The sequence below is a fragment of the Engystomops pustulosus genome, chromosome 3 (genome assembly GCF_040894005.1).
Source record: "Engystomops pustulosus chromosome 3, aEngPut4.maternal, whole genome shotgun sequence".
NCBI classification, from domain to species: domain Eukaryota; kingdom Metazoa; phylum Chordata; class Amphibia; order Anura; family Leptodactylidae; genus Engystomops; species Engystomops pustulosus.
In genome coordinates this window covers 203,063,493-203,090,286 of record NC_092413.1, presented here as the reverse complement: position 1 = coordinate 203,090,286, position 26,794 = coordinate 203,063,493, and the positions used below count along the sequence as shown (strand labels likewise).

Genomic DNA, 26,794 nt, shown 5'->3' with positions numbered 1-26,794 from the left:
TCCTGTGCAACACAGATTGTCTCGGACACTTCAATACAAAAATACATGTACAAGCAGTTTGTACTGTAAAGAATGTGCAAAGTCGGCCAGAAAACTGGCGCAGGGGCTTTAATAAATCTGGGCCAGTGACTTGTTATTTTGAAGGCAATCCTACGTATTTAAGAGACATCTTGGTAGAAATGGTGAACAGAACGCTCTCTTCTGCGGCTTCTACTTTTGCACATGGAGTGGCAGCAGGAGATGTGACCTCGGCAGCAGTCTATTCGTTCAGATATTGAGAAATGTTGGAGCAGCTTGGTGTAAGAGCTCAGTGATGTCTGTTATGTCTACTGAGTAATCGTATCTAACATTGAATACATTGCTAAATCTTAAGATTCTCCAGATATTTCAGCCCATTGCCCATGAGAAGGTTTGTCCTGACAAAGTCACTCCGTGCACTTGTGGAATTTACCAGACCAAAGCTAGAACCACTAAACAGTTAGCAGTAGGGCACATTTACTTACCCGTCCGGAGGAGTTCACGAAAGTGCTTTGTCCGACGATAATGGACGATAATGCACTGTGCCCAGTGGCGTAATTTGTAACTGATGGGCCCCAGTGCAAAGACTGTGCCGGGCCCCTGACTATAATGTATGGTTTATAGTAATAGTCTTCTCATATGGGAAAGTGACACCTTATGGGCTCCCTAAACCTCCTGGGCCCGGTTGCGACCCGCACCCTCTGCACCCCCTCAAGTTACGCTCCTGACTGTGCCGCGATTCACTAAGATTGTCCGCCCGATATCCTGCATGTGTCGCGTCCCCTTAGTAAATAATCCCCAGTATGTCCGTTCAATTCAGTGATTCTTGCTTCAGTGAATTCCCCAACCACACGGAGTGACTTTGTCAGGGCAAACTCTCTCATGGACAATGGACTTTAAAGTCATCGACCAGCTTCTATTTAATGTTAATGAATCAATAGATATGAGATAAGAGTCAGATATATATAGATAGATAGATAGAGAGAGAGAGAGAGAGAGAGAGAGAGAGAGATAGATAGATAGATAGATAGATAGATAGATATGTGATAGATATGTGATAGATATGTGATAGATAGATAGATAGATAGATAGATAGATAGATAGATAGATACATAGAGAGATAGATAGATAGAGAGATAGATAGAGAGAGAGATATATAGATAGGAGAGAGATAGATAGATAGATGCAATATCTCTATTACTAGGTCTACACTCTCCTGTACGGAGAACACGTTATTTTACACTTGTGGATTTGGGTTGTTATGTACTCCTCTGCCAGGTTGCGCCTCTCCCCTCTCTGGCTATGTGTGGGATGTGGCACCCAGTTGGCTGATATCTTCATTTTTACAATCTCAGCTCTTTGTTGCCATAGAGATACATGTGACTTGCTACAAACCATCTTCCTCTTAGAAGAACTGTTTCTATTTGCAGACTATATGTATCACATCGGGTGGGCGTCCTGCCATGTGTGCACATATGGGACCAGCTACAGACTGATCATACTGCTACCTACTGACCTATTTTATCACCCTGTCAGCTCAGGTAAGGAAGGAAATCAACACATTTTGGGTTTACAAATGCTACAAACCTCTGGACTAGATTGTAGATTTTACTAAAATTTACTCAACAGGGCAAATCTCCAAAAAAGTTTAGTTTATAAGGTTAGTACATAAATACAGCACCAAACTCAGTACATAAATACAGCACCAAAACCAAGCTCAGAATTAAGCTCAGTACATAAAACATCACCATATATTCCCAAGTAAAAGCCAAGGAAACTAATTTTACCACAAAAAAACCTGGGATAACTTACTGACTAGAGTATAAACCTAGGGTCGGAAATGCAGCAGATTACCTCACTAATAAAACCTCCAGCGGGCTCCCCTAACTAATAAAATGTCAAGCAGCCTCCCCTCACTCATAGAATCTCCAGCAGCCTCCCCTCACTCATAGAATCTCCAGCAGCCTCCCTCACTCATACAAATGTCCAGAAGCCTCCCCTCAGTAATGTCCACAGCACAGCCAACTGAAACTTAAAAAAAACAACAACTCGATATTCACCTTTGGCTCCATCTTCTCTTCACGGCTTCTTCACTGAAAGAATTGTGAATGTTTGGAATAGCCAAGCTCATGAGAAGTGCACAGAGGAGAGAGGAATAAGCTTCAAAAGCAAATTCTTGTAGCAAAATATCATTGATGGTTATTTAATTGCAGGCTCAGACTGGCCCACCAATGTACCAGTGGAAGTACAGATTTTCCACGTCACCACTAACTCCACCCCCTGCTTACTCCAACCAGGACCTCAACTCTATCAGTATCTTCCGGACACAGATAGATGAAATCAATGATGCTGCAGTGAGCTCTCGGCAGGCGTGATATGATGATTTACTTGCATGGCAGTAGAGAAAGAAGAGGATAGGAGAGCTGATGGGGAGGGTGTTGAGTATATAGTATTTATTTTCATTTTAATTTTTTACACTGCAAAGATGAGATTGGGCCACAATAAGAAGTGGGAGGGGTATGAGAGGGGCCACAAATGAGTGAGCGCCCAAGATGAGAAAGAGGTGAGAGGGACCACCCTATGGGGGCCACAACATGAGAGGAGGAGATGAGAGTTGCCACAATATGAGGGGGAAATAGGAGGGGCCACAATATGAAGGGGAAGATGAGAGGGGCCACAATATGAGGGGAAGAGATGAGAGGGGCCACAAATATAGGGATAAATGAGGATGCCTCCAAGATGAGAAAGAGGTGAGAGGGACCACCCTATGAGGGCCACAATATTAGGGGGAGATGAGGGGTCCACAACATGAGGGGAGGAGATAAGAGTTGACACAATATGAGGGGGGAATTGGAGGGGCCACAATATGAGGGGAAGATGAGAGGTGCCACAATATGAGGGGGGAATTGGAGGGACCACAATATGAGGGGTAGATGAGAGGGGCCACAATATGAGGGGAAGATGAGAGGGGCCACAAATAAGGGGATAAATGAGGATGCCCACAAGATGAGGAAGAGGTTAGAGAGGCCCACAATAAGAAGGGGGGATGAGAAGAGGACACAATATAAGGGGTAAATAAGAGTGGGGCCACAAAAGAGGGGCAGATGAGAAGTACCACAAGGTGAAGGGAGACGTGGGGAGCTACAAGCTAAAGGAGGGGGCACAAAAAGAGGGAAGGGTGATGAGAGGGGCTACAGGTGAGGGGCCCTGAGATGAGGATGAGGTGAAAGGGGCAACACTATAAGGGGAGAAATTAGATATGACCACAATAAGAGGGGAGATGAGAGGGGCCACACTATAAGGTAAGAGGTAAGAGAGGGGCCACAAATGTGTGGAAGATGAGAGGAGCCCTATGTGTCTGCATTGTAAACACGATTTGCACCGCAAAACACATTTGTATTTTTACCATTCTTAATAATTGTGTTCCCTTAGATGCCCTCCCTTAGCCCTGGCCCTTGCCTCTCCTGATGATTTCTTATTCCAACTATTGTAAGTATGTAACTGAATACAGTAAATTTTTACTAAAACAGAGATGTAACGAGAACTGACAGATCAGTCTTCACGGGTCACAGGCTTCTGTGCTGGAGGTCAGTCACCTGGTGACCCTACTAATAGAACAAAGAAATCCCTGGATAAAAACTGCAAAGTCACTTATAACAACTTACAAAAACCCACCTGTACATTACCTGCCCCACATCATAGCACATACATGACGGCACAGCATGTGGAGGGCTGTGACGCACTGATCCGGGCATCGTTGTTGTTGTGTTACTTTTTCTTTTGCTTCAGCAGCACTGACAGGTTTGGCTCTATTCCCTCATGTACCGGAAAAGTCCTTCCTGACATCTGTTCAGGATTTTTCTATTGAGGGAAGACAACAATTATAAATCTTCCTGCACGCTAAACGATGCAGAGAAACAAACAGAACAAATGATCATGCCCCTTACATTTCCATATTGGGATGAATTGAGCAGATTGTATAGTGCCATGTCTACAGACAGCATGTTATAGAGCAGGAGGAGCTGAGAAGATTGTACATAGTGTCCTATCTGCAGGCAGCATGTTATAGAGATGGAGGAGCTGAGCAGATTGTACATAGTGTCCTATCTGCAGGCAGCATGTTATAGAGCAGGAGGAGCTGAGAAGATTGTACATAGTGTCCTATCTGCAGGCAGCATGTTATAGAGCAGGAGGAGCTGAGCAGATTGTACATAGTGTCCCATCTGCAGGCAGCATGTTATAGAGCAGGAGGAGCTGAGAAGATTGTACATAGTGGGGCTCATTTACTAATGGTCCGCGGATCGCATTTCCGCTGGACTTCCCGACATTTTGCAGCTATTTAGCAGAGAATTGTGTCGCACCCGTCCGGATTTTGGCACAGCTGTGCAGGCTTTCATGCGACAGGAATCGGGGACAGGCCGTCAGACTATCCGACTGATTCAGACTGAGTGCAGGATTTAACATTCAAATTGTGTCGCAAGATCAAGCACTTACATGCACCAATAAGAGGAAGGTGAACCCCAGCGGACATGAGAGGGGAAGCAACACATGCAGGATATCGGGCGCACGATCTTCGTGAATCATGGCAGATGTGCATTCCGTTCGGACAATGCACTTTTGGGGATCCCGCAGGATGGGTAAGTAAATGTACCCCAGTGTCTTAGCTGCTTCAGCATGTTATAGAGCAGGAAGAGCTGAGCAGATTGTACATAGTGTCCTATCTGCAGGCAGCATGTTATAGAGCAGGAGGAGCTGAGAAGCTTGTACATAGTGTCCAGCCTGCAGGCAGCATCTTATAGAGCAAGAGGAGCTGAGCGGATTGTGCAAAGTGTCCTACCTGCAGACACCACTTGGACTGCAGGGATTGACAAACCCAAACCTTAAATTTGGTACTTGCCCCTGTACCTTGATCAACCATCCAACCGTCTGGTACTTGACCTTGTACCTTGATCAACCATCCAACCGTCTGGTACTTGACCTTGTACTTTGATAAACCTTCCATCCGTCTGGTACTTGACCGTGTACCTAGACTAACTACCCAACCGTTTGGTACTTGACCGTGTACCTAGACTAACCACCCAACCGTTTGGTACTTGACCGTGTACCTAGACTAACCACCCATCAACAGACCGGGAAACTAAATGTTTGGGTAATGTGGGAAGGCCACAGCGTTTATTAACAACTAAGATAAATGATTAAATAACGTTATAAATTAAAACATTTCCCAACTTGCTAGGCCCGCTTGGCATCTTCAAAATCTTGAGAACCAACTTCGCCCGAAATGGCGGCTGCGGCCCTGCAGCCGGCATGTGGGCATCTTCCAGCGCCTTAGGGCCCGTGTAACTTCCGCCACGGAGCAGCCTCCTCCCTCCTACCAGCGGCTGAGACCCCCCACACGGACCAAGGCCATGGACCTCTCAGCCTGCTCCTGCAGGCCGAGAAGGAAAATATTCGAAAATATTCACCTCAATGGAATTGAGATGGAGCCCGTCGCATAATAAGAGATGGCGGTTATCCCCCGCAGATTCTCATGCCTATACGTCACTCCACCCAGGGACATCATGTATTTTTGATAATCAGGACTTTCCTTGCTCTCTGTAAAGCAGCTGTGAATAGGATGCCTGACCCATTAACTGCTCGAAGACATGCCTGCAAAACCCACAAGACTTCCTTCAAGGGACTAGTTATCCGGGGTGAGAAGTGCCTTTTTACGCAACCCAGGATTATCCTTTACCGACTTTAAGTTACTGCATTTACCCAAAACCAGGGACCGAAACCGCAAAAGCTCGCAACTAGTTATGGAAAGTTTTAGACTATTTCATCTTTCTCTCTTACCCTGCACTAAGTCAACCGCCCTATCAAAGGAGACGTACGTAACCGCCACAACCTCCTTCCATATAGCGTCATTGACCGATGGACCCTTGGGAAAAGACAGGTGGTCGATTAATCTGAACTTTCCGGGCTCCTTTTGGGAACTAAGCCTGTCGGTTACATGAGGGGCCGGCCATCCTACCTGGGGAAACCTCTTCCCGACCTTCTCCAGTGCTAATACTGGATTGAAAGAAATTAAACTGCCGCATTTAACCAACATTGCGGTGGGCTGGAGGTTAACCTGATGCAGTGGATGGGGTGAGAAGTGCCTTTTGTGCTGCCCAGGATTATCCTTCACTGACATTAACCCCTTAACGCCGAAGCCACTTTTCACCTTCCTGACACGGGCCATTTTTTTCCAATCTTTCCTGTGTCACTATAAGTGTTTATAACTTCGGAACGCTTTAACATATCCAAGTGATTTTAAAATTGTTTTCTCGTGACACTTTGTACTTCATGTTAGTTGAAAAATTTTGGTGGTATGTTTTGCATTTATTTAGGAGAAAATCAGATATTTGGTGAAAATTTGGAAACATTCTCGATTTTCGGACTTCAAAATGTTCTACGTTATCCCATACATAGTCATAACCGCTAAAAAACGTAATAACTAACATTAACCGAATGTCTACTTTATGTGGACGTGATGTTTTATGCATACTCTTATTTTTGTAGGAGGTTCTGGACCTTTGAACGTTAGGTGCGATTTATCACATATTCATAAAAACCGCAAAATCTGCTATTGAGGGACCTGCTCAGGTTTCAAGTCACTTTGAGAGACCTAAATAAAGTAATACCCCATAAATTACCCCATTATAGAAACTATACCCCTCAATGTATGTGAAACAACTTTTATGAAGTTTGTTAACCCTTTAACTGTTTTACAAGGGTTAAAACAAAATCGGAAGCAATTTTGAAAGTACTTTTTTTTTTTGGCTAAATGAATGTGTTTTTCAAAAATGTACAAATTCTCAGTGGATAAAATACCAAAACGCTCCACAAAATTTGATCCACAATCTCTCCCGTGTATAACAATCCCCCACATGTGGTGGTAACCGGCTCTATGGGCACACGCCAGGGCATGGGGGGGGGCTGCGCCATTCACAGCAGATTATGCATTGTTACTTTATACAGGCGGTCCCCTACTTAAGGACACCCGACTTACAGACAACCCATAGTTACAGACAGACCCCTCTGCCCACTGTGACCTCTGGTGAAGCTCTCTGGATGCTTTAAAATAGTCCCAGATTGCAATAATCAGCTTATAATTGTCTGCAATGAAGCTTTATTGATAATTCTTGGTCCTATTACAGCAAAAAAATTTGAAACTCCAATTGTCACTGGGGTAAAAAAAAAAATTGTCGGGAACTACAATGATAAAATATACAGTTTCGACTTACATACAAATTCAACTTAAGAACAAACCTACAGTCCCTATCTTGTATGTAACCCGGGGACTGCCTGTAATGGCTATACAATCTTTATTTTTTTTGGCAATTTGGACATATAAGGGCTTAATTTTTTGCAACATGAGATGCACTTTACAAATACTTTATTTTAGTGGGTCATTAGCTTATTGATGAGATTTTATTAACTCTTGAATGTATGGGTGAAAAGAAAATTGTGAATTTTGGTTTCCTTTCTTTTTGTAATTTTTGGGGGTAGTACACCGTTCACTAAAAATACTATAATATTTATTCTATAGGTCACTACGATTACGTTGATAGGGCTTATTTTTCACGTGTTGAGTTGTTCTTTTCAATTGATACCATTTTGGCGCTCAAGTTTTTATTTTTTTGATCACTTTTTAGAACATTTTTGTGAAGAGATTTTATGAAAAATTTACCTTTGACACGACAATACCAAATATGTGGGGTTTTTTTTAAATTTATTTATCACTTTTACAGGTAAGCCTGATCAAGCGATCGAATGATCGCTTGTTCAAGCTAATCTTCACCTCACACAGTGAAATACAGATGTACTATACTGTGTAATGTAACATGCTGCGCATGCTCAGTGTGTTACAGCCGGGTCCTGCCAGAAGGCACGGACCCGGCTCCTGGAAGGAGGATCGCGCAGCCCCGGGCACTGGCAGTCCCGGGGCTGCGATCCCTAAATGTGTTACCCCGTCCTGCGTTAGCTAAATTCCCTAAGCCCACAGGTGTATACTGGCTGCCTTCTAATTGTGTGAGTAGTGATCTAATGGACGATGACCTCTGAGCTCTTGTGTGATGAGATAATGGACGTGATGACCTCTGTGTTCTTGTGTGATGAGGTAATGGCCGACCACGAGGGGAGGCCACTGAACTCACCGGATGAAGTCTTCGCTGGTGGAGCTGACGTGTCCTGATGAGAAGACTGTGCTTTGTCCTGTTCAGATGGTTGGTGATGTTCGGAAGCTGAAGTGATGCGTTGAGGTGGTTGCTTGATGATGTCAGAACTGCGAGGTGGAGCTTGAGAACCTTGGCTGACATGACTGGATGACCTCTGGGACTGCGGTGGCTTTAGATGAGCTGAGGATCTGTTTTCGGAGTCCTGGCGAGTTGTTGGATGCTCTGATGTCCGCCTGGAGCGCTTGGTCAGGCGGTGAGGGGAGTCTCGGTGACGGGTGCGGGCGTGTGAGTGCGCCGCCTCGCGGCCACTGGAACCCGGTGACGATGGGCTGTTGTAGTGTCTGCGACGTCCTCCGTGATGATGATGATGATGGTGGTGGCTGCGGCCTGGTGAGAGGAGCTCAGAGCCAGTATCGGCAGCCCACCTGCGGTATGGCCTCTGGAAGTCCACTATGCTGTGACGTTGCTGCTTGTAGGACGGGGATCTGTGGCTCCTGTGTCTGTGGTGCACCGTGGGCATAGAGGTCTCTACCGCATCAAGGGTATGCAGAGAGGACTCGGGGGAATAGGAGGGGAGAAGGGAAGTGGAGCTGCCCAGGGATCCAGAGCTGTGGTGTTGGCTGGGCCGGGGGGCATGGTGGGGGGGAGGAGAGGGCTGGGACGCAGGCTGGTGATAGCGCTGCTGGTGGCTGTGTTGGTGGGGGGGTATGTGACAGGGAGGGCCTGGGGCTGCCTGGGGAGTAGGCCCGAGGCCTGATGTGGGGCCTGGAGCTGGGTGAGGAGCAGGCCTGAGGCCTGGTATAGGGCTGGGTGAGGAGCAGGCCTGGGGCCTGGTATAGGGCTGGGTGAGGAGCAGGCCTGGGGCTGAGTGAGGAGCAGGCCTGGGGCCAGGTATGGGGCCTGGGGCTGGCAGTGTGGTAGGCCTGAGGCCTAGTGTGGGGCCTGGGGCTGCATGGGGAGCAGGCCTGAGGCTTGGAACAGGGCCTGGGGCTGCCTGACATGTGGGCTGGCTGCCGGGTGGGCCGGGCCGCACCACTGGATGCTGAGGTGAGCGCGGGGGGGGTGATCGGGGGAGGCGCGGGCTGACGGGCAGGGGATCGCGGCCTACTTGGGGAGTGCTGGAAAGCACAGGCCGCAGCGCTGGATGCCGGCACCGGCTGGGGGACACGCCGGAGCGGGGGTGAGCGCGGGGGGGGGGTGATCGGGGGAGGTGCGGGCTGGCTGGCAGGGGAGCGCGGCCTGCTAGGGAGCACAGGGAGGCACAGGCCGCAGCGCTGGTAGCTGGCACCGGCTGGGTGCTTCGCAGGAGCGGTGGAGAGTGGAGGCGGTGACAGGCAGGGGGATGCGGCCTGCTGTGTGAACACAGGGAGGCGCGGGGCACAGCGCTTGGATGCCGGGTAGGGGAGCGCGCAGGAGGCAAACGCTTACCCTTTGAGGCCTCCTTCCGATCCGTCCCCTGACGATCCGTTGCACTGGCTGCAGCATGGGTCCCACGTGGTCTGGACGACGCCATCTTTTTCTGGCCCAGGCCGCGCTTCCTGGTTGGTGCAGGCGATCTAGGGCTCAGGCGGACGGGAGGCCTGATCATCCGGATGGGCCTTCCTCTATCTTCTGCCAGCTGCTCCTCAGGCACTGCACTGGAGACGCTGCGAGCACGTGGAGGAGGTGAGGAGCACTGGGTGGGTGGTGGTGACAGGGTGGCGGGCCGCCGGGCAGGGGGTGGTGGCTGTACCCTCCAGGGTGGAAGTCACTGCAGGAGGATTCGGTCCTAGGAGATGGGTGTCCTCTTCAGGGACGTCCGCTTCTTGAACCGACCCCGCAGCAGGGCGCTGCAAGAGGGTATCCAGCCAGGCTGAACCCTGCATGGCCACTTGCTGGATTACTTGTTCTTCCAGGGAAGCCATGCTGGGTATTTGCAGAGGGGTCTCTGACTTCTCGCCTCTTCGGTCCAGGGGGCAGAAGGAAAGAGCCCCCCCCCCACGTGCTCTCGGACTTTATAACACCACCGGGCGGGTCCTTACCCGCCCCCAAACACCACCTCCTGTGACCTCACACGGGAGGAGTAAAGGGGCAAGCCCCGCCAGCCTACCAGAATGCTTGAAACCACCCCCTACAGTCCTCAGCCCCTTCGCTACTTGCTTTGGGGCTTGTTATAACATCCCCCACCAGGGCCTAGCCTTTTCTCATAGCCTGGGGGCAGCCGGGACCCAGAATACCAGAGTAGATGGCTAGTGCAGCCTGTGGCACGCTGTGGTCACGATGCTGGTATGGAGACCGGAGGGCTGTCCTACAGCCTGGCAGGTCTCCAGCAGGTGGTGAGTACAAGAAATAAGGAGGGAGAGACTGATGCAATGGCTTCTCCCTGGGGCACTTCCTGGGATTAGTGGCTGTGGCAGACATACTTTGAGGTCTGGTGCTGTCTGTAGAACTGACTGAGGCCATGTGCTTCCTCCCAGCAAGTGTTTACATACTCCCTGGTCAGGTGGTAGCACCTCTACAATCACCCTCCAGCTTGCATTACAGAAACATCATTGGGGCTCATTTACTAAGGGCCCGAGTCACTCATTTTCATTGGGTTTCCCGAAAATTACCGTTTTGCTCCGAATTGCCCCAGGTTTTTGGCGCACGCGATCGGATTGTGGCGCATTGGTGCCGGCTTGCATGCAACGGAAATCGGGGGCCGTGGCCGTAGGAAAACCAGACCGCTGTATTTTTTTTTAACAAATGTGTCGCTTGACACGCACTTACATGCACCAAAAATAGGATGGTGAACTCTGGCGACCTCGGCGCAGCAGCGACACCTAGTGGACATCGGGCGCACAACCTTAGTGAATTGTCAGAAGACCCGAATACTCGTTGGAGAACGCGCCGGTGGATCGTGACAGGACCGGGTAAGTAAATGAGCCCCATTGGATAATTGCATATAACAATTAACTGATGCCTTGCCAAGCAGTAGCTACGGCCACAATTACACAATACCCAAGATTCTAGAAAATTTCCTAGAGGGTTCATGACTCCCCCTAACAGCTCCTGACCTGGAGAGGGCGCTATTCGCAACTACCAGCCTGCCTATGCATTGGCAGTGATGTTGCACATGTTTTAAAGCAGGAGGAGCTATGCATATTGTATCTTCATCAAGAACATGGGGGTATGTTCACACTGCTGTGCTCTCAGCTTTCTGTCCCCAACTTCTCCCCAGTCCCTCCTCTCAGCACTGAGTAAAAGCTGTAGCAGGCTTCTCATAAATACTACAGCTGTCGCTCAGAGCAATGGATAGTAGGTAGAGGGGTCAATTTGCTGCATTGGCTGCACGGCTACAAATCTGGCAATACATCTAGGTTGTGGGGGACGCACCCGTACCCCAGCTTAAAGTTCTAGTACGCTCATTTCTAAATATAAATGCGTTTATCCTAGTCCTGCTACTGTCTGCAGTAATGTATGATAAAAACTGCTGAGCTAGATAGATAGATATGAGAGAGATATGAGATAGATAGATAGATAGATAGATAGATAGATAGATAGATGAAGGAGTTAATCATGGCTGGCACAGCCTGCAGTCTAGACGTTGTTGGAAGTATCGCTCGGTCCCATTGATTTGTGTGGATATATGCAGATGTAGAGTCACTTGCAATTGTCAGCACTTGCCTCTCATTTATCACAGGTCAGCCAAGCCACAGACCCCGGCCAAATCCTGCTGCGTCCACTAGTTTTATGTCATCAGCAGATTCGCTCGCCACATTTCACAGCTGAAGTCCTGTTTCAGGTCATCTGTACCTAATTAGTACAATGTTAGATTGATGCTCAGCCGCAAGTGGCAAATTGGCCCAATGCCTGGTTCCATAGCCGTCATGTACAGTTCTAGATTTGTGTTAATAATTTTCTTTTCAGGAACACATTTGTGGGGTTTTTTGTACTTAAAGAGGATCATTCAACACCTCACACCTCATGTGCAGTTGAACATAGCATTCTGTAGGGGTTGCTACTCAGATTACTTTCTAGCCTCCATGATTGCGGAGATATCAGTCCCAGTATCTGACCATTAAAATCCTCTCTACTGTCAGATAGGAGGTGCTGGGAGGGGGCAGGTGTTATGCTAATATTTTAGCAACCAAGGAAAATTCTAAGTGACCCTGAATCTTTGTAGCATCACCTACAGAATGATATCTTCATCTCCACATGTGTTTGTGCAACATCCCACGTCGGTGCCTAGTCTTTTTCTGGCTTGGGGTAGCTGGATCCTCAGGTACCTGAGTGGCTTTGGGAGTGTGGCCTAGCACTCGTCTGCAGTCACAGTGCTGGGTACCAGGGGACAGAAGCCTCGTGCACAGCCTTGCAGGTCTCCGACAGGTGGAAGCACAAGAGTAGGAGGAAGTGGCTGAAGGTGTAAGATGTTTCTCCTGAGGGGAACCTGATGTAGGTGTAGGGATCCCAAGGTGATGGTATATTGGGCTCCCCTTGATGGTATCAGTCTTACGCAGGGATCACTCAGAGACAAGGGATGTCAACAATTAAACTCAGCAGCCGGATGATGCAGACTCCTGAAAGTGGAGGTTTACAGGGGCCTGATGACTGCAGGCCTTGTGCTAAGGAGTGCTGTGCCTCAGCACTCTTTGGCCTCTCCCTGAAGAGACCTCAGGGGAAAGAGCAGAGAACTTTCCTCCCCAAAGATTTATACAACCTTTGGGAGTGTCCAGCTCTTCTGTACAATGCAGTAATAACAAGGTATCTTCTTGGTTACAAGAATTATACATTCCTTCTCAGGCAGATACTCAACAGCTGCATTACCATTTCCAGACACTAGAGGTCTCCCTGAGTTGATAAGGCAGAGAGAAACCCTATTGAATGGATGGAGGTTTTTAATTTCGGCATCACTGCTTTGGCAGAGGTGTTGCATGAGGTGGTGAAGGGTCCTCTTTAGAGGGGTTGTCTGTGTTTTGAAAGGCTGCTATAAGTGGGCAAGGCAGAAACAAAAGCTACCCACCATCTATGTGGACAAGCAGGTCACTGCTAGCCACCATAACTGCAATGTTAACACCACGTGTGAACATGGCCTAAAAGTAGTACACGGCCTAAAAGTAGCTGAAAGAGGTTTTTTGCATGTAAGGACCTGACTTGGGTCATGGAGTATTCTGGTAGATGCAAACTCAACCTCACCGGCAGGGGCGTCGCTAGGTCAAAAGATCCGGGGCCTGTGCCCCGGATCTTTTGCCTCGTGCCCCGAATGTCCCGGGTCAGCAAGACACTTCTCCTGCTGCCCGGGGAGATATCCCCACTTTGTACCCTGTAATGGTGAACAGAGCCTTCGGCTCCGTTCTCCACTACAGGGAGCAGGAGACGCGGTCACCCAGCGCCTCCTGCTTCTAGCAGCTCAGTACAGCTGCCGGGAGCAGGAGACGCCAGGTGATGACGTCACCTCAGTGCTGCAGTGAACAGCGAGAAGCTGGAGGAGACTGAGGTGAGTAAAAGTGTTTTTTTTTTTGTTTATTATGCGGTGGGGGAGGGGAGAAAGGCACAATGAGGGGACTGGGTCCCGTGGGGGACATTGCTGATGGAACTGGGGGACAATAGAGGAGGCTCTGGGAATAATACCGGGGGCTGTTGGGAGAATACAGGGGGACTGTGGGGGACTTCTTAGTGGGGGCTCTGGTGGACATTACAGGGGGCTGTAGGGACATTGGGGGGCTGTGGGGGACATTACAGGGAGCTCTGGGGACATCCCTGGGGCCTGTGAGGAAATAAGGGGCTGTGGGGACATTGTAGGGGGCTCTGGGGGACAATACAGAGGGCTGTGGGGGACATTAAGTTGGGGCTCTATAGGACATTACAGGGCGCTCTTGGGGCCATTACTGGGGGCTGAAGGGGAACATTACTGGGAAATGTGGTGGGTCTTCTTAGGGACATTATGGGGGCTGTGTGGGATATTAGAGGGGGCTCTGTGGACATTACAGGGGGGCTGTGGGGGACATTACTGGGCACTGTGGTGGGTTTTCTCAGGGGGGGCTGTGAGGGACATTACAGGGGAGCTGCGGGGGACCTTACAGGGGGGCATCAGGGACACTATAGGGGGCTGTGTGGGGCATTAGAGGGGGTCCTGTGAACTTTACAGGGGCTCTGTGGGGGAAATTACAGGGGCTCTTCAGACATTACAGGGGGATTTTTAGACTTTACAGGGGGCTGTGGGGGGCATTAGAGTGGGATTTGTGGACATAATGGGGCTCTTTGGACATTACAGGGGGGCTATGGAGGACATAACAGGGGGCTCTTTAGACATTGCAGGGGGGGGGCTGTGGGGGACTTTAGAGAGGGATGTGGGGGGCATTAGAGGAGACTCTGGAGAACTTCTTAGTGGGGACTGTTGGGCACATTACTGGGGGCTGTGAGGACATTGGGGCACTGTGGGGGACTTATTAGTGGGGAGCGTACAGACATTACTTAGTATAGGTATTATTAGGTGAGGTGCTCCTTTATGTGGGCATGATTAGGCAGGGTATCAATTAGTTTAGGGTCACATTGAGGGCAAATTAGTGGGGGGGCACATTTATTTATATAGAGAGAAAGAGAGGTTTTATGGCTTTAACAATATGTTATATTAGGATACATGTATGTGAAAGGGGCCTTACAATAAAGGAGGGGGAGTGTTAGGGGCGGCAGCAGAATAACACTGTTAGGGGGCAAAGATGTAGTGACAATGAAGAACATAAGATGCCTGTGTGGTGAACTCCACAGGGAGGACACGTGGCTAAAGAGGAGACGTGGTGATGCCGAGACCTACTGGAGAATATGGAGGACATATCACCTGCAGTCACTGGACGGAATAGATAGGGATTTCTCTTGTGGTTTCTGTAGCTGTATATGTTATGTACAGTAGTTATAGGTCCGACCACACATGAAGGGGGTTGTATACAGGAGTAGGCATTACTCAAAGTTCTATATATGTGCATTGGGGCCCGTGCCCCGGATCTTTTACCACCCTAGCAACGCCCCTGCTCACCGGGTATAAGTGAGGGAGAATACCACATTCATCCAACACCTGTCTATGGTGCATGGTCACCTTAAAGGAATTTTCAAGTGGAACTGTAAAATGTACCCTTCTTTGGTTCCCCACTTCTACAATGTGATTCTGGGTCACTTTGTGCATTGTTACCCCACAGCAATGTGGGGGCAGTTGGATTCCCATGGTCTGGAGTAGGTGGTTGAAGTGCAGTCTAGAACGAGAATTGTGTCACACTGGTTTGGTCCACAGGAACAGGCCTCATAGGCCCCCATCAGGGCCAGTACGGGGATGCAAGAAGAGGATGAGGCCACAATATAGAGAAGGTATCTCCCTGGTGCACTCCTGTCCTCCATCCTCCTCATATTGTGGTCTTGTGTCCTTCATCTTTGCTCACATTATGACCTCCTGTCCTCCATCCTCCTCATACTGTGGTCCCCCTTTTTTTCCCTCATATTGTGGCCTCCTGTCATCCATCCCCCACATATTTTGGCCCCCTGTCCTCCATCCTCCCTATCTTGTGGCCTTTGGTCCTCCTTTCCTCTCATATTGTGGCCACCTATTCTCCATCTCTCTCATTTTGTGGCCCCCTGTCCTCCTCTGTTTCTGGATATTTATTTAAAAAAAAACCTTTGTTACTTACCTTTCCCTTGTTCTCCCACAGCAGTCCTGCTTCTCTTCTGCCAGGCTCTGAAATGACATGGAGGAGGGGGACAGAGCCAGCCAGGGGAGGAGCTACATCCACACATCTCTGCTAAAGAGCAGGAACAGAGACGGAGCTCTGCAGGAGCTCTCGGCTCTGCAGCTCTAGTGTATTGGGGAGGAGAACAGGAGACGGGACAATGCGGGACACCAAAGGACATTATACAAAACCCGGGACAGTCTCAGTTTTTAGGCCCTCTGGGACATTTGGGAGCTGTTCCGAGAAAAAAGACCCAGAACCTTGGAATGAGCTTCATAAAGCTTAATAAACTTTTGAAGACCTAATTCCAAAGCATGCTGAATAAATTTTAATCCTGGCACTCCAACTGGTTGCTTGCTCAAGTGATTTTTTTTTGCGGTATAAATGTGTCCAACGTTTCAGCCCCCTTGAGGCCTTTGTCAAGCACTGACTGCTGTTGGCAAGGGAAAAAAAAGAGCAAGAGGATGAATGGCACAAATGTGCTCAGGAAGACGTATTTGTGAGTTTCACCCATGCTCTTCCCACCTTCTTGCTCTTTTTTCCCTTGCCAGTGGCAGTCAGTGCTTGACGAAGGCCTCAAGGAGGTTGAAACGTTCCACCCATTTATACCACAATAAAAAAATCACTTGAGCAAGTGACCAGTTAGAGTGCCAGGATTGTTATCTATTTGTCTATATGGGTTTGGATCCCTATCCTTGGCACCCGTCACCATAAGGAGTGCAACCAAGATATTCATTTCCATATCATGCTGGGCCACCAACCAATCAGCAGTCTGGAATTCTGCAGAGAGGATAACAAATACTTCAACATAACATAAACATAACATGTTAACCCACCACTAGTAGGCATGATGTAGTGCTGGGGTCAATACTACTTTTAAGCAGTAGATGGCAGCATAGGATAAGTATTGGATAAACGTCAAACTAGGGGAAGTCTAAAGGTGGCATGGGAGAGCTGGAGAAACCCTATCCAGCCCATGAAGAAACCAACTGAAGTTAGTGATAACTTGTCCACTGGGCCATTGCATATGTTGTCTGTGGACATCATGAGGTCTACTTCTTGGCCGTAGTTGTCAAGTGACCGCAAACACTGGTAGCCCAGCTAAGAGTGTCTACAAGGAGATGGTTGAGTATCTCTGCTACATTCCTCCATGAGTTTACCTAAGAAGTTGGAATACCCCTTTAAGTTACCATAGAAAGTATAATTGGGCACAGATCATGTGGTCAGGCATCATCTAGTCACAGGTAATATAATCAGGATGTGGCACTTGATGTGACCAAAGAACCGCTTTGTAGTCCTGGACAAGCCCTTTGATACTATGCCCTTCCACCTTGGAAAGGAGAACCAGGCACCATAATGGGTGTATGTTTTAATAAAATTTTTTTGCTCATCCCCAATCTTCTCTAAGACAGGAGGGAACCTGATTCAGTCTTTGGGTTCTCAAGACTTGCAGCTTCTTCCTCGGCCTTGACTTTCATTTTTGCAGTAATGGCTGTATTGTTCCACTTTCCTTATCTGGAATCATTCAGGATGCCCGACTAATGACCTCGCTCACTAAGACATGCACTGGGACGGATAACATCCGATCTGTAAAATCTGCCTGTAATTCCCTTCGGCACATGCGGCGCACATTCATCCCTGACTTATCACTAGGAATATATGTAACGCTAAGCATTCGCTTTGGGGAGGGAATCTCCTTCCGAAACAGAGCTGTTTGTATCCGTGGGGTAAAAGTCGTGTGTAATCTGCTCCTAAACACAGATGTAATATAGTTAGTGCAGTAACACCCTGGAGCCTGAGGAGCTCAAAAAGCTTGTACCCCATAGGATAAGACTAGTTCTATGTCTGATGATTTGCAGTAGGAGCCCTGTTATAGATTTCACATAGGAGATGTTAAACCTTTGTTATGAGAAAACACCAAATCTGAATATTATGAATATTTCAAAAAAACAAAACAAAAAAAAAAACAGGTAACAGGTGGGTAGAAAACGGGTACACAGAATAAGCAATGCCACCTGGAGGCAGAGACTCAGCTGTGTTATTTCACATTGTAATCCAGTGCCCTTTAGAGGATTAATTAAAGGGATTTTCCTTCCCCAATCTATAGATTGGTCACTTATAGTTTCGGGAGGAGGGGAAAATCTGTTTCTACTATCCTGGTCAGTGGGGGTCTTGGAGATTGTATCCATTTCTTTACTGTCAAACTCTGAAGGCCTATGGATAGTTTGGAAAAAGAATATGTGGAGGGGGAAAATGTTTTTCTAATACCTAATTAAGGTGTCACCAGAGGGGAGTTAAAAGGAGGATCCCACACCCAATCAGCTGTTTCGGCAACCTCCTGGTACCTAGTATTATTGGTATTCCCAATGCTACAGTATGATTGGCAGGGATCCATAGTATAGAATGGAGTCGTTCCATCATTTAGTCAGAACAAGACCCTCATTCTCTGTCTTTTGAAAAAACCCATTTTTGTAAGCCATGGGGGTCCCAGCAGTCAGACCCCCACTGATTTGTTATCTCCTATCCTGTAGCTAGAGGATAACAATTATACCAAGTAAAACAAATTTAAGTCCATCTAGTGTATAGGTTTTGGTGTCGGGACAGCTGATCAGTCCAAGGTCTGAGTTTTAAACACCAGTCGGATACCAATGATCTATTTGCCTAATTAAAGAGGTCGGCACCCCCTTTAGCAGAAATCTACCATTAAAATCCATCATGATAAACCAGGGACATTACTCATAGATCCAGACACAGTGGGGGTCATTTACTAAGGGCCCGATTCGCGTTTTCCCGACGTGTTACCCGAATATTTCCGATTTGCGCCGCTTGTACATGAATTGCCCCGGGTTTTTGGCGCACGCGATCGGATTGTGGCGCATCGGGGCCGGCATGCGCGCGACAGAAATCGGGGGGGCGTGGCCGAACGAAAACCCGACGTATTCGGAAAAACCGCCGCATTTAAAAACCGAAAATGTGTCGCTTGGGGAGCGCTCACCTTCACCTTCTATGGGATGGTGCATTCCGGGGAGTTAAGATTATTTTCGGCGCTGCAGCGCCACCTGGTGGACGGCGGAGGAACTACCATCTTAAATCCCAGCCGGACCCGAATCCTGTGCAGAGAACGCGCCGCTGGATCGCGAATGGGCCGGGTAAGTAAATGTGCCCCAGTGACTGTGGTAATCTTCTTATACTTGTTATTCATGCCCTCCTTCCTACTTTAGTAAATTGTTAAACATATGCTAATGAAGGGCTCTGGGGGTGTTACCAGAGCCCCTCTGTGCTGTGGCTTACACAGAGCAAGGAGCACTCCCCTCCTGCCTCTCCACCCTGCTCCATCAGCACTTACCCATTCCTATTCTCGCTTTAATCTCACACAGTGGGAGGGGGGAAGTGCTGCTGCACAGTGTAACAGCCTGTGAAGTTACAGCATGGAGAGCTTCTGGTAACACCCCCAGAGTCCTTCTGGCTCATTAGCATATTAACTACGTTTATTTTCGGAGGAAGGCCTGGTTTATCATGATGGATTTTGATGGTAAAGTCTAGCAATATTCTTAAGCTTGTGGCAGTGACAGTTTTACACAATATTTTACTCATTACTATGTAATTACAAAGCATTTTTTTCTGTCTTTGTTTCTAGCCTGCGCCCTATTGTCCTAGTACATTGGTTGTCTTGTCTGACCCTAGGCTGTGCTCTATATTAGTCATAGGTCATTCTCAGGACTGTCATGGATAGGACATTAATATTTCATTCCTGGAAAACCATTTTTTACACTCTCAGGTTCTACACTGCGTTTTAGTGCAACTCAAAGAAAAGGATGGCCCTAGGCAACTTCCCAATTTGTTAACCTCTTAACTCCTGCCCTTGTAGGGTTCACTCACTATATCACATATGCTTTGTGTTTTTCCTCAGCCTCGTTATATGGTAATAAAATCTCTTCTTGTAGTCTGTGTCTGCGTCTTTGTACCTTTATATTTAGGGTTTGTCATTTTTCCTATACGTTGTGTATAGAGAGAAAGTAAATCTATTTGTGGATCTTAAAATTTGGTAACAAATCTTCAGAATTTCTGAGAACAAATCGTATTCAAATTCTTTTTTTTCTGGCTGTGGATGAACCAATATTGTCATATAATTGTATATTAATTTTTAATAAGAAGGTCCTTTACGCTTTTGTTCATAGAGGAGGGGGGGGGGCATAATATAGCTTATTCCCTATTTTTTTGACAGACAAGGAATGTATGAAGCCCCCTTTCCGACACTTTTGTCGGAATTCTCCCCCACAAGCCATTTTGGGCATGTCCGGGTGGGAAGCGGGGTGGCTGAGTGTGTGATAGGCTAGGTTTGTCTTATCATCTATAGTCTCCACCTGAAAACTGACGGAAACAATAGCTGAGACCAAGTATAAACTGGTCTGAACTGGCGGAGATCACTTCTGGATATACTAAAAAGCTGGAACCTCCCTGTAAATCCAGTGTACTTTACACCAGTAAGGGAAAATTAAGACTGGCGTTCAAAAAGCCCCCCCATTGTCTACAAATGATTTCATTGGGGTAAGGCTAGTTACATGTGACTGTATATGGCGGCAGTGTGTTAGCTGTACAAATGGCAGCCATATAAGTGCATTGTGCACTTCGCGGTGTGGTGTGCACACACATGCATCACGGTACCGTGCCGTTGCAAAAAAAAAATGATACAATGTGTTCTATCTTTTGCCGTAAGATCGGTCAGCTATCGGCCTGGGTTCAAGTCCCATCCAGGTCAACATCTGCAAATAGTTTGTATGGTCTCTCCGTGTTTGCGTGGGTTTCCTCTGGGTCCTCCGGTTTCCTCCCACACTCCAAAACATACTGGTAGGTTAATTAGATTGTGAGTCCCATTGGGGACAGGGACGGATTTGGCAAACTCTGTGCAGCGCTGCATAATCTGTGTGTGCTATATAAATTATTATTATTATCATTTATTCCATAGCACTCTACAAATCATAGGGGACATACACAAATATAATAGCACATTACAGAGTACAAACAGTCAATGAATGAAAATGAATGAACAGGATAAGACCTTTATATAGAGGAGGGTTATATACCAAGTACCACAACTATTGGAGCAGAATGGGTTTGGACTGCTATCAATTTAGGCCAAAACTGAATCTTTTGAAGTATTTAGCAACGTTTCAGCTAATCCAGTCTTGTTCAGCTCCAATTTTTTGAATTCTAAGTGGTTGGCCCATGGGGGGGGGGGGGGGGGTAATGTGTTCCCTTCCACAAAGCTGTATTTGGTGTTCACTGATGAGGGGGCATAAGAGGCTACTAGTAGGTGATGAATCAGGATGCCTTTGATGTGGCAATAAAGACCAGGAGAGTCAGGCCACAGGCAGCTCCCAGCAATATTTACTCAAAGAGGATCTGTAACAGAGAACAAAGGGGCCTGACAACCCCTTTAATGATGTCAAAACAATGCAACCCCCCCCCTTGCCTTCTGCAATGAGACACATTACATAGGCTGTGGGGGAAGGAAGATGCCCCCTATGTTCCTATACCAGAAAACCGGATCACTGGGCATAGGTGAAGGGAGTCTATAACATATTCTTCTTGTTTGCCCAATATTCATATTTATCCTTATTTATAATTAATTGTTTTTTATATTATTTATATTGATATTTACCCAATACAGGCAGTCCCCGGGTTACGTACAAGATAGGGTCCATAGGTTTGTTCTTAAGTTGAATTTGTATGTAAGTCAAAACTGTATATTTTATAATATAATATATAATTTTATAATATAATTGTTTTTTTTTTTGCCCCAGTGACAATTGGAGTTTCAAATTTTTTTGTTTTAATGGGACCAAGGATTATCAATAAATCTTCATTACAGACACCTTACAGCTGATTATTGCAATCTGGGACTATAGTAATATCCAGAGAGGTCACCAGAGGCACAGTGGTCAGAGGGGTCCGTCTTTAACTAGGGGTCATCTGTAAGTCAGGTGTTCTTAAGTAGGGGAACCCCTGTATTTATTTTCATATTTATCCTTATTTATAATTGATTGGTATTTATATTGATATTTATCCATTATTTATTTTGTCTTTTTTCATCGCATTTATGCAGATTGTTAAACTTATACTGCAGAAAATAATTTTAAAAACTTTGCTAACCTATTTAATCCTCTGCCTGTCCAGTGATCCTGCTCCGGGGGTCTCTGACAGTCTGTGACAATGCTATCACATACATTATTTACATGTATTGCACATGGCGGCACCACCGCTGAGGCCAGTGATCATCTCTGGAAGTAACAGGAGAAAGGAAGAAATCACCAGAAAACATTTTTGTAAATCTCAGAAAACCCCTTTAAATATGTGAACGCTGTACCTTTAAATCAAGAATGATTACATTTGTGTGCATTGAGTTGTTACCACTGCCAAAATGTTTATGTGTATCCATACTGTGCCGCCCTGCTGCTCTCCCATCCCCGGCACATAGTGAACAGTACACAGAGCCCAGCAGGTGTCAGCCATTGTTCATAACTTCATTCTGTGGGGGGTCAGAGTCTTCTCTACGTGTCTGCTGCTAGAAAAACATAGGAAACACAAAGAAATACAGTTATTCTAGAATTACACGATACAGCAAAGCAGGTTTTTCAGGTTATCGTCGAGAGGATTCCGCCTTCCTTTATATGGAGAAATAATTCTATGACCCAGGAAATAACGATTCTGGAGAAACTTTTCTGACAATCCTGTGATGTTCACAATGTCGGACTATAGTTTTTTAGATCCCACCAGGTGAAATGACTCATCCCCCACCCTTGTAGTGTACCATATTTTTCGGCGCACAAAAATCCTTTGATTTTCTCTAAAATAAAAGGTGCGCCTTATAGTCCAGTGCTCCTTATATATGAACCTACTTACAGACAACAGCTGCCTTCAACTGTGCACAGGTCTGCCACCTGCTGGTCATTCATCCTTATAATCAGATGCGCCTTATATATGAACCTAGACATTTTAGCAGGCATTTATTGATGGTGCGCCTTATAATCTGGTGCACCTTATAGTCCGAAAAATACTGTTGGTTATCTTTTACTGTATTTTTAAGGTCCAGTATTGGGTAAGAACCTGAGCCCACCGGAGAATCCTTGGATTCTCCGGTGGGCCAGTCCAATACTGGATGTTCAGTTTTTCTTTTTACTTCAGATATAAGATTACATCAATCTTTTCCCGTCCTCCTGCTAAATATAAAGGTATAATTAAGTAATACCTAATGCAAATGCTAAAAACCCAATTAGTATCTCCACCAATTACCCCCTACCTTTTTTAATACATAGGGGTCCCACCTGCTTTGACCAATTTTTATATACTTAAAGAATTTCTTGTGATTTTGGCCACTTGTCTTTCATTTTGTAATGATTTTATTTCCGTCTTACAGATCTTCGCAAGTGATTTGTAGTTATTATAGGCTTCCTCTCCTATTTGTCATGTCTTTGTAAATCAGTGTAAAACCCTGAATCCTGACACACCAATCCTATACATTTTGTGGGATTCTGTCTCCCACTCTAACTCTCTTCAACATATATCTTTCTTTCCTCATTTTCCTTGTTTCCCCATTCTATATCTACCCATGTTAGGTCTCTCCATCCTACTTCTCACCAACCTATGTCTCTCCATCCTGCATCTTTCCATCCAATGTCTTCCCATCCTACATCTGTTCATCCTATACATATATCTCCATGCTACGTCCCTCCATCCTATATATCCCCATGCTATGTCCCTCCATCCTATATATCTCCATGCTACATCTCTCCATCCTATATATCTCCATGTTACATCCCTCCATCTTATATATCCCCATGGTACATCCCTCCATCCTATATATCCCCATGCTACGTCCCTCCATCCTATATATCTCCATGCTACATCCCTCCATCCTATATATCTCCATGTTACATCCCTCCATCTTATATATCCCCATGCTACATCCCTCCATCCTATATATCCCCATGCTACATCCCTCCATCCTATATATCCCCATGTTACGTCCCTCCATCCTATATATCCCCATGTTACATCCCTCCATCCTATATATCCCCATGCTACATCCCTCCATCCTATATATCCCTATGCTACATCCCTCCATCCTATATATCCCTGTGCTACATCCCTCCATCCTATATATCCCTGTGCTACATCCCTCCATCCTATATATCCCCATGTTACATCCCTCCATCCTATATATCTCCATGCTACATCCCTCCATCCTATATATCCCCATGTTACATCCCTCCATCCTATATATCCCCATGTTACATCCCTCCATCCTATATATCCCCATGTTACATCCCTCCATCCTATATATCCCTATGCTACATCCCTCCATCCTATATATCCCTGTGCTACATCCCTCCATCCTATATATCCCCATGCAACATTCCTCCATCCTATTTATCTCCATGTTACATCCCTCCATCCTATATATCCCCATGCTATTTTCCTCCATCCTATATATCTCCATGTTACATCCCTCCATCCTATATATCCCCATGTTACATCCCTCCATCCTATATATCCCCATGTTACATCCCTCCATCCTATATATCCCTATGCTACATCCCTCCATCCTATATATCCCTATGCTACATCCCTCCATCCTATATATCCCGATGTTACATCCCTCCATCCTATATATCCCGATGTTACATCCCTCCATCCTATATATCCCTATGCTACATCCCTCCATCCTATATATCCCCATGCAACATCCCTCCATCCTATATATCCCCATGCTACATCCCTCCATCCTATATATCCCCATGCTACATCCCTCCATCCTATATATCCCTATGTTACATCCCTCCATCCTTTATATCCCCATGGTACATCCCTCCATCCTATATATCTCCATAGTACATCCCTCCATCCTTTATATCTCCATGTTACATCCCTCCATGCTATATATCCCCATGCTACATCCCTCCATCCTATATATCCCCATGCTACATCCCTCCATCCTATATATCCCCATGCTACATCCCTCCATCCTATATATCCCCATGCTACATCTCTCCATCCTATATATCCCCATGTTACATCCCTCCATCCTATATATCCCCATGGTACATCCCTCCATCCTATATATCCCCATGCTACATCTCTCCATCCTATATATCCCCATGTTACATCCCTTCATCCTTTATATCCCCATGTTGCCTCCCTTCATCCTATATATCCCCATGTTACATCCCTCCATCCTATATATCCCCATGCTACATCCCTCCATCCTATATATCCCCATGCTACATCCCTCCATCCTATATATCCCCATGGTACATCCCTCCATCCTATATATCCCCATGCTACATCTCTCCATCCTATATATCCCCATGTTACATCCCTTCATCCTTTATATCCCCATGTTGCCTCCCTTCATCCTATATATCCCCATGCTACATCCCTCCATCCTATATATCCCCATGCTACATCCCTCCATCCTATATATCCCCATGCTACATCCCTCCATCCTATATATCTCCATGTTACATCCATCCATCCTATATATCCCCATGCTACATCCCTCCATCCTATATATCCCCATGTTACATCCCTCCATCCTATATATCCCCATGCTACATCCCTTCATCCTATATATCCCCATGCTACATCCCTCCATTCTATATATCCCCATGCTACATCCCTCCATCCTTTATATCCCCATGTTGCCTCCCTTCATCCTATATATCTCCATGCTACATCCCTCCATCCTATATATCCCCATGCTACATCCCTCCATCCTATATATCCCCATGCTACATCCCTCCATCCTATATATCTCCATGTTACATCCATCCATCCTATATATCCCCATGCTACATCCCTCCATCCTATATATCCCCATGTTACATCCCTCCATCCTATATATCCCTATGCTACATCCCTCCATGCTATATATCCCTGTGCTACATCCCTCCATCCTATATATCCCCATGCAACATTCCTCCATCCTATTTATCTCCATGGTACATCCCTCCATCCTATATATCCCCATGGTAAATCCCTCCATCCTATATATCCCCATGTTACATCCCTCCATCCTATATATCCCCATGCTACATCCCTCCATTCTATATATCCCCATGGTACATCCCTCCATCCTTCGTCTCTCTATCCAATCTCCCTCCATCCTATATATCTGCATTCTACGTCTCTCCATCATAAGTCTTTCCATTTGTCCCTTCATCATACATCTTTCTATCCTATATATGCTACGTCCCTCCATCCTGTCTCTCCAGCAGGGGCACCACCTCCCAGCAGGGGCATCACCTCCCAGCAGGGGCACCACCTCCCAGCAGGGGCATCACCTCCCAGCAGGGGCATCACCTCCCAGCAGGGGCACCACCTCCCAGCAGGGGCATCACCTCCCAGCAGGGGCACCACCTCCCAGCAGGGGCACCACCTCCCAGCAGGGGCACCACCTCCCAGCAGGGGCATCACCTCCCAGCAGGGGCACCACCTCCCAGCAGGGGCACCACCTCCCAGCAGGGGCATCACCTCCCAGCAAGGGCACCACCTCCCAGCAGGGGCACCACCTCCCAGCAGGGGCACCACCTCCCAGCAGGGGCACCACCTCCCAGTAGGGGCATCACCTCCCAGTAGGGGCACCAGCAGGGGCACCACCTCCCAGTAGGGGCATCACCTCCCAGTAGGGGCACCACCTCCCAGTAGGGGCATCACCTCCCAGTAGGGGCACCAGCAGGGGCACCACCTCCCAGCAGGGGCACCAGCAGGGGCAGGCCCGGGTCACAGCCTCCAGCACCTCTGGATGTATTGGAGTGACAGCTGAGCTGCTTCCTGCACCAAGCAATCTCCCTAGCAACCTATGACGCAGCCTCGTTGTCCCCGCCCTCGCTACGACCACGC

At 47.1% G+C, this 26,794-nt stretch overlaps 1 protein-coding gene and 2 long non-coding RNA genes across 6 annotated transcripts in view; 1 reads left to right on the top strand and 2 right to left on the bottom strand.

The window, feature by feature from the left end:
- The window catches only part of LOC140122591 (uncharacterized), a 63,773-nt gene extending 57,702 nt beyond the window's left edge, over positions 1–6,071 (bottom strand). For both annotated transcript variants that reach the window (XR_011854350.1, XR_011854351.1), the window contains exons 1-2: positions 6,032–6,071; positions 3,694–3,879 (exon numbers count right to left, since the gene is read on the bottom strand). This is a non-coding gene — a long non-coding RNA (uncharacterized lncRNA). The remainder of the gene's footprint in view (positions 1–3,693; positions 3,880–6,031) is intronic.
- CYRIA (CYFIP related Rac1 interactor A) overlaps positions 1,543–26,794 on the top strand; it is a 74,329-nt gene continuing 49,077 nt past the window's right edge. Inside the window, exon 1 of the mRNA XM_072143613.1 lies at positions 1,543–1,559. The gene's annotated coding sequence lies outside the window, so the exon portion shown is untranslated. The remainder of the gene's footprint in view (positions 1,560–26,794) is intronic.
- On the bottom strand, positions 17,253–26,740 carry LOC140122590 (uncharacterized). 3 transcript variants are annotated; one of them, XR_011854348.1, is made up of 4 exons: positions 26,609–26,740; positions 22,260–22,457; positions 22,046–22,173; positions 17,253–17,643 (listed from the first exon to the last, which is right to left on the bottom strand). It is a non-coding gene; the product is annotated as an uncharacterized lncRNA (long non-coding RNA). The 3 variants fall into 3 exon arrangements; XR_011854347.1 differs by having other exon boundaries at positions 22,281–22,457; XR_011854349.1 differs by having other exon boundaries at positions 22,281–22,454.